The 8,891-nt window shown below is 37.6% G+C and overlaps 1 pseudogene; it reads left to right on the top strand.

Annotated features, from left to right (window-relative positions):
* Nucleotides 1-2,761: 2,761 nt before the first annotated feature.
* On the top strand, nucleotides 2,762-4,618 carry LOC101697652 (tax1-binding protein 1 homolog pseudogene; annotated as a pseudogene).
* The last annotated feature ends 4,273 nt before the right edge of the window (nucleotides 4,619-8,891 follow it).

Here is an 8,891-nt window from a genome sequence, read left to right as displayed (position 1 = left end):
TGTGCTTGTTATTTTCTTTGTAAACTATGAAACTATTTATGCCTGACATGTTTAGGATTGGGTAGAACACAACCACTGGCCAAGACTGTGTTTCAAGTGACATCATAGCTGCTGTATAACTCAACAGCATCTACTTCGCCTTTTGTTTTGTTGTAAAATGTGACCATTTCTGGCTTCATTTGTTTTGGGGATTCACTATCAGTCTTTTGTTTGTTGGTTTCTTTGTTTTGAGACAGGGTCTTGCTACATAGTCCAGGCTAGCTTTGAGCTCACTATGTAGCACAGGCTGACGTTGAACTCACAGGATCCTCCTGCCTTAGCCTCCTGAGTGCTGGAATTACAGGCATGCACTGCCATGCCCAGTCTCACTATCAATCTTATCATCATTGTATAATGTTGATAACATCAACACTCATGTTAGGCAAGCAGTCCACCACTGAACTACATCCCCAACCATTTTTTTATTATCTTGAGACAGGATCTCAGTAAGTTATCCAGGCTTGACTCATACTTGTGATCCTCTTGCCTTGGTCTCCTAAGTGGGATGAGAGGTATGCGCCATTGCACCCAGCTAATTTTACATATCACGCAGGTTTCTTGAGAAACAACTAGCAGCATGCTTCAGACATATTATGAAAAGGACAAAAAGCCACAGCCATCACTTTGACGTGGGGTTCTTTAGCAACATATGGAGTAGGCTGAGGTAGTTTATGGGCCCTGAACACTTATGGCAGATTTAACCAAATTCCAATCATCAGTTGCATTTTACTAGTATCCCTAGCATACAGGCAACAACTGCTTTAGTGAATAGATTGACCCAGAATCTTTGTTATCTCAATCAAAGGGGGTTTCATAATTGAAAAATGAAATCATGGGGAAAACTCACTTTTATTAAGGCCACATCCCAGGAAGAAAAAAAATGTATCCTTTTCCTTTATTAGATTTTGATTTTTTTTTGAGACAGTGTTTCAGCATGTAGTTGAACTCAGTATGTAGCCTAGGCTGGCCTCAAACTCTCAGGGGTCCTCCTATCTCAACCTCCCCAGTGCTGGGACTACAGGCCTATGCCACCACACTGGGCTTTCGTCAGGTTTTCAAAGAGCCAGCTGAACATGTTTTTATATAATCCTGTGACACATGGAATTACCAAAGACTGAGGCTTGATTTGTCATTTACACAAACTCCCATTTCTCACTTTTATGCCCTTCCCCAAATCCATCTATAATCCTCAGATATTCAATGTCCTCACACTAATTCCTAGCTGCCCAGAATACCAACCACAATTCAGTTGTGCCTCAGTTATTCAGACTTTCTGTATCCCCTTGGAATAAATAAAATAGTATAAAGTAGTATTAAAAAAGAAGGAAGCCACACATGGTGGTGTGAGCCTATAATCCCAACACTCTGGAGAGCTGAGGCAAGAGGATCACAAATTCAAGCCCAAGCAATTTAGTGAGACTTATCTGAAAATAAGAAATAAAAATGGCTGGGGGTGTTTGTAGCTCAGTGCAAAAGCCCTGGAGTACAACACACACACACACACACACACACACACACACACACACACACACACAGGAGTAGGACTCCAGAGACTAGGGTCTAGTTCTGGTACTTTTACTGATTAGAGGAACTTGGACTGATTGTTTCCAATTTTAGAGCCTCAGTTTTCCTGTGTATAATAGACAAGAATTGTACAGGAATACAACTACTAAAGAGTCTTTCAGCTCTGATATGTGTGTATTTGATTCTAAAAACTTTTTGCTGACATGGGCTTTATTCTTCTATGATACTTCTGTTTGCTGAATGACAATATGTGATACTAGATTATTTATCTGATGAATCAATGCCTCTTAGTACACTGAGCACTTTGAGTTACTCCTGACAGAGAACAGAATGTGTTAACTCAATAAAAATATATCTCTTTAATGAGAACTTTCTTTTGAGGAAAAGAGCTAAAGGTGAAGATTTCAGAGGATTTGATATTCTGGTAAGAAGGAGATTTCTGATAAGATGATTCCTTTGATAACTCTCAAGAACTAAACATAGCCAAGCATGGTGGTGCATGCCTGTAATCCCAGCACTCTGGGAGGCTGAGGCAAGAAGATCACAGATTTGAATCCAGCCTGGGTAACTACTTCGAAAAAAAAATTAAAAGGCTGAGGGTATAGCTCAGTGAGAAAGCCCTGGATTCAATCCCCAGTATCACAATACACACAGAAAAAGAACTAAACATGCACTTATGGGTTAAAAGGGATACCAGTGGTCTAGATCTTATATCAGTGTGATAGTACCTCAAAGTATGATAAACATATGAAATCAATAGTCCTCATTATTCCCAGGTAATATAAATGATTTAATTGTCCAATTTGTATTGTTATATAAGAAAAATAAGAATAGTCACATCGTTTCTTTTCTTTTCCTTCTTTATTTTCCTTCAAAATCTAATGGATGGGGCAACCCACTTTCTGGTCCCCCTTCTGTCTCTCTTAGGCAGAAGGTCTCTTTCTGCCAATAAATTTTTCCTACTCTTAACCTCCCTTTTTCCTAGAACTCATTCTTTGATTTTAGAGAACACAAACTCAAGTTTCGGATACCTAGCAGCTTTGGGAGTTTCATCTCTTCCCCCTATATCATTTTGGAGGTCTTCCACTGAGATTACTGGTCAGAGGTGAATTAACTTAGAAGACATTTAAGATCCAGGTAGTGGCAAGATATTGACCTAGATCCCCCTGGGACACCCTTTACTCCTCGCTGATACATAATGACATCCTTTCAAGAAATCCCACTGCAGACTTCCAATTTTACCCATGCCATATTTCAAAATGTGGCCAAGAGTTATCTTCCTAATGCACATCTGGAATGTCATTATACTTTAACTCCATATATCCATCCACATGCAAAAGACTGGGTTGGTATATTCAAGGTTGGATGGAGTACCGCTCCTGATTATTATACATTTTTATGGTCCCCTATGCCTGAACATTATGTAGAAGGATCAAGAGTCAATTATGTATTAGCATTTCAAGGATATTACCTTCCAAATGATGACAGAGAATTTTATCAATTTTGTTATGTTACACATAAGGGTGAAATTCATGGAGCAAGTACACCTTTACAGTTTTGAGCTTCTTCAGTTGAAGAGTTGCTTACTATGGAAGATGAGGGAAGTTCTGACATCTTGGTGGTGACCACAAAAGCTGGTCTTCTTGAGTTGAAAATTGAGAAAACTATGAAAGAAAAAGAAGAATTGTTAAAGGTAATTTCTGTTCTGGAAAAAGAAACAGCACAACTTTGAGAACAATTTGGAAGAATGGAAAGAGAACTTAACCATGAGAAAGAAAGATGTGAACACCTGCAGACAGAGCAAAAGAGACTCACTGAAGTAGCACAAAATTTAAAAATGGAAAATGAAGAGTTTAAGAAGCGATACAGTGAGGCTACATCTAAAGCTCTCCAGCTTGAGGAAAATATTGTGTCAGTGACTCATAAAGCAATTGAAAAAGAAACTGCATTAGACAGTTTAAAGAACAAACTCAGAAAGGCAGAATATGAAAGAGAACAACTTGAGTGTCAGTTGAAGACCAAAAAGGATGAGAAGGAACTGTATAAGGTACATTTGAAGAATATAGAAATAGAAAATACTAAACTTGTGTCAGAGGTACAGACTTTAAAAAATTTAGATGGAAACAAAGAAAGCATGATTGTTCATTTCAAAGAAAAGATTGGGAGACTTCAGTTGTGCTTGGCTGAGAAGGAAGACATGCAAAGGGCTTTCCTGCTTACAACCTCAAGTAAAGAAGATACATTCTTGTTAAAATGGCAACTTCGTAAAGCAGAGGAACAAGTTCAGGCAACTCGAGAAGAGGTTGTTTTTCTGGCTAAAGAATTTAATGATGCTGTGAATGTGAGAGATAAAACAATGGCAGAGTTACATAGTGCGTGCTTGGAAAATGAGAAAGTCAAAAAGCAGTTAGCTGATGCACTGGCAGAACTTTAACTGCTGTGAAAAATGATCAGGAAAAGATTGATACACTGGAACATGAACTTAGAAGAGAAATTGAAGATCTGAAACTCCGTCTTCAGATGGCTACAGATCATTACAAAGAAAAATTTAAAGAATGCCAGAGGCTCCCAAAACAAATAAACTTACAGAGCAATCAGCCAATAATAATAGTGTTTGCACAAAGAAAATCAGGAATCAACAGAAAGTGAATGATGCAGAATCATCTGCTTCTGCCTCTGCTTTAGATATAAAGCCATCAATACCTTCTGCAGCAGAGACAAATTTTGACATACTAACAAAGAGTCAAGTCTGTGAAATGACCAAAGAAATTGCTGACAAAACCGAAAAATGCAAACAACTCTTACAGGATGAGAAAACTAAATGTAGTTAATATGCTGATGAAATTGCAAAAATGGAGCTGAAATGGAAAGAAATTTCTGAAAATGTAAAACTAGAATTAGCTGAAATACAGGACAATTATAAACTTCGGTTGGCAGAGAAAGACAAAGAAATAAAATAAAATGTTTCTATGACTTCATAGTTGGAAAACCTCTCCACATAGGCATATAATTGTTAAGATTCCAGAAACCGAACAAGAACAAGCAGTTAGAGAAAAGAAATGAATCACATACAAAGGAAAGCCCATCAGAATCATAGCAGACTTCTCAACACAAACCCTCAAGGCAAGAAGAGCTTGGACTGACTTATCCTAAGCCCTAAAGGAAAACAACCTCCAACCCAGATTGATGTACCCTGCAAAACTATCTTTCAAAATTGATGGAGAAATAAGATACTTTCATGACAAAAAGCACCCTAGAAACTTCACGAATACCAAACCAGCACTACAAAAAATTTTAGACAGTATCCTAGGAACAGACAATGAGGATCACAACCCCAGGAAGCACAGCAGAATGAACGCATCAGGCGTGACAAGAAATTAAATGTAAAGGGGGAGAATCCAACAAAAAGAAAAAGTCATAACAATGATAACTCAATATGTATCAGTTATAACCATCAATGTTAATGGTCTCAATTCATCAATCAAAAGAAACAGACTGGCAGAATGGGTCAAGAAGTAAGATCCAACAATATGCTGAATACAAGAAACACACTTATTCAAAATGAAACTCATAGACTGAAAGTTAAAGGGTGGTAAACAATACTCAATGTGACAGGAATCCAAAAAAAAGCACGAGTACCTATCCTCTTTGCAGATCAAGTAGATTTGAAACCAACATTGATTAAGAGTGACAAAGAAGGACACTACATCCTTATAAAGGGAACAATCCAACAGGAAGAGATGACAATAATAAATATCTATGCACCAAACACTAGTGTGCCCAATTATATAAAACAAATACTAACGGACATGAAAAGTCATATATGCACTAATACAATTGTAGAGGGGGATCTCAATATCCCACTGTCACAAATAGATAGATCAACTAGACAAAATATAAGTAATGAAATACTAGAACTCTATCAAACTCTTGAACAAATGAACTTAACAAATGTTTACAGAGTATTCCACCCCACAAAATCAGAATACATATTCTTTTCAGCTGCACACGGGTCATTCTCAAAAATAGACCACATACCCGGTCATAGAACATATTTAAGTAAGTCCAAAGGAACTGAAGTTATCCTCTGTATATTATCAGACTATAGTGCAATGAAATTGGAGATCCATAGCAAAAGAAACCACAAAAATTTCATAAACACGTGGAAATTGAACAACACACTTCTAAATAACCAATGGGTCCCATAGGAAACTAAAGAAGAAATCAGACAGTTCCTTCAATTAAATGACAATGACAATACAACATATCGGAATCTATGGGACACAATGAAAGCAGTCTTAAGAGGGAAATTCATAGCAGTGAATACTCATATTAGGGCCCAATTAAACAACCTGAGGCTGACCCTCAAGCTTCTAGAAAAAGAAGAGCAGGACAAACCCAAAGCTCATACAAGGGACGAGATTATAAAGATCAGAGGAGAAATCATTTCAATGGAGACTAAGAGAACAATACAAAAAATCAATGAAGCCAAGAGTTGGTTCTTCAAAAGAATAAACAAAATTTATAAACCCTTAGCCAACCTTGTCAGAGAAAGGAAAGAAAAGGCCCAAATCCATGCAATTAGGAATGAAAAGGGTGAAATTACAACAGACCCAGCAGAAATCCAGAGGATCATCAATACCTACTTTGAGAACCTGTGTCCCAATAAGATGGAAAACACAGAAGAAATTCCTACATTTATGTGAATTACCAAAGTTGAACGAAGAAGACCTACAAATTCTAAATGACCCAATATCAATCAATGAAATTGAAAATGTAATTAAAAACTTATGAACTAAGAAAATCCCAGGTCCTGATGGCTTCACTGCTGAATTCTACAAGACGTTTAAAGAGGAACTACTGCCACTACTGTTTAAACTCTTCAATGAAATTAAAAGGGAAGCAATACTCCAAAATTCATTCCTGGAAGCAAGCATCACCTCGGTCCCCAAAGCAGAGGAAGACCCAACTGAAAAAGAGAACTATAGGCCAATCTCACTAATGAACATAGGTGCAAAAATCCTGAATACGATACTGGCAAATAGAATGCAGAAGATCATCAAGAAGATCATACACCCTGACCAAGAGGGATTCATCCCAGAGATGCAGGGATGGTTCAACATACACAAATCAATCAGTGCAATACACTATATCAATAGAGCCTAGGACAAAAACTATATGATTATCTTCATAGATTCAGAAAAAGCATTTGACAAAATCCAACTCGCATTTATGATAAAAACCCTACAAAAAATTGGAATAGATAGTCTTTACCTCAATCTGATAAAAGCCATCTATGAAAAACCAACAGCCAGTATCATACTAAATGGTCAAAAACTGAAATCCTTCACACTAAAATCAGGAACAAGACAAGGATGTCCACTATCACCACTCTTGTTCAATATAGTTTTGGAAACATTAGCCACGGCAATTAGACAAGAGAAAGAAATAAAAGGAATAAAGATAGGAAATGAACAAGTCAAATTGTCCTTATTTGCAGATGGCATGATACTCTATATAGAAGACCCCAAGAACTCCACCAAAAGTCTTCTAGACTTAATAACCAAATTCACTAAAGTAGCTGGATACAAGGTCAACACACAACAATCAATAGCTTTCCTCTACACGAACAACAGACTCACTGAGATAGAAACAGGGTAAACAATTCCTTTCACAATAGCATCCAAAAAAACTGAAATATCTAGGAATCAACCTAACCAAAGAAATCAAAGACCTCTTCTCTGAAAACTATAGCACTCTGAAAAGAAACATTGAACGTGATATCAGAAAATGGAAAGACATCCCCTGTTTCTGGATAGGAAGTATCAATATAGTGAAAATGGCCATACTTCCAAAACTGCTATATAGATTCAAGGCAATCTCAACTGAAATCCCAGCAGCATACTTCACGGACCTTGAGAAAACAATCCAAAAATTCATTTGGAATAAGAAGAGACCCAGAAGAGCAAAAGCAATTCTAGGTAACAGAGACATGGCAGGGGGCATCACAACCCCCAACTTGAAACTATACCACAAAGCTACTGTGATAAAAACAGCATGGTACTGGCAAAGAAACATACCTAAGGACCAGTAGAACAGATTAGAAGATGCAGAAACAACTCCAGACACACTCAGTCATCTCATCTTTGGCAAAGGAGCCAAACACCCTCACTGGAGGAAAGGTGGCCTCTTTAATAAATGGTGCTGGAAAAATTGAGTTTCAACTTGCCACAGATTAAAACTAGACCTATATCTCTTACCATGCACTACACTAAAATTGAAATGGATTAAGGATCTAAGTATTAAAATAGAAATGCTGAATCGGCTGGAACAGAGTTTAGGTAGAACTCTTGGAGACATTGGTGTAGGAAAATATTTTATGAACAAAACCTCAGTTGCTTATGAACTAGCACAAACAATCAACAAGTGGGATCACTTCTTATTAAAAAGCTTCAGGGCCGGAGATTTAGCTCAGTGGTTCCGGTGCCTGCCTCGCAAGCACAAGGTACAGAGTTCGATCCCCGGTACCAAAAAAAAAAAAAGCTTCTGCACAGCAAAAGAAACCACCAGCAGTGTGAAGAGACAACCCACAATGTGGGAAAACATCTTCACCTGCTGTTCCTCAGACAAAGGCCTACTATCTTGAATCTATAAAGAACTTAAAAAAATCAGACCTCCCAAATTTAAAGACCTAATCTGAAAACGGGCATCTGAAATGTACAGACATTTCTCAGGCAAAGAAGTACAAATAGCAAATAAACATATGAAAAAATGTTCAACATCACTGGTCATTCAAGAGATGCAAATGAAAACAAGGCTGAGATTCCACCTCACTCCAGAAAGAATAGCTGCTATCATGAAATCAACCAATAACAAATGCTGGCGGGGCTGTGGGGAAAAGAGGAACCCTCTTCCACCACTGGTGGGAGTGTAGACTGGTGCAACCATTATGGAAATCAGTATGGAGATACCTCAAAGAACTAGGACTGGAAGTCCCATTTGACCCAGCTATTCCCCTGCTGGGGATCTTCCCCAAAGAATTAAAAGAATCATACCACAGTCATATATGTGCACCCATGTTCAGAGCAGCACAATTTGTAATAGCTAAAACTTGGAAGCAGCCCAAATGCCCATCAACTGGAGAGTGGATAAAGAAAATTTGTTTTTTTAATAAAATGGAGTACTACTCAGCCATAAAAAGCGAGAAATTAGAGACATTTATAGCTAAATGGATGCACATTGAGGTGATACTCTTAAGTGAAATAAATAGGACACACATGTGTAAATACCAAATAGTTTCTCTAGTGTGAGAAACTGAAAGTGTAAAT

The sequence above is a fragment of the Heterocephalus glaber genome, unplaced genomic scaffold (genome assembly GCF_053883595.1).
Source record: "Heterocephalus glaber isolate CG9 unplaced genomic scaffold, H.glaber_assembly_v1.0 deba00001732, whole genome shotgun sequence".
NCBI classification, from domain to species: Eukaryota; Metazoa; Chordata; class Mammalia; order Rodentia; family Bathyergidae; genus Heterocephalus; species Heterocephalus glaber.
Note: the sequence above shows the minus strand (reverse complement) of the source record. Positions and strands in the feature narration are given on the sequence as shown.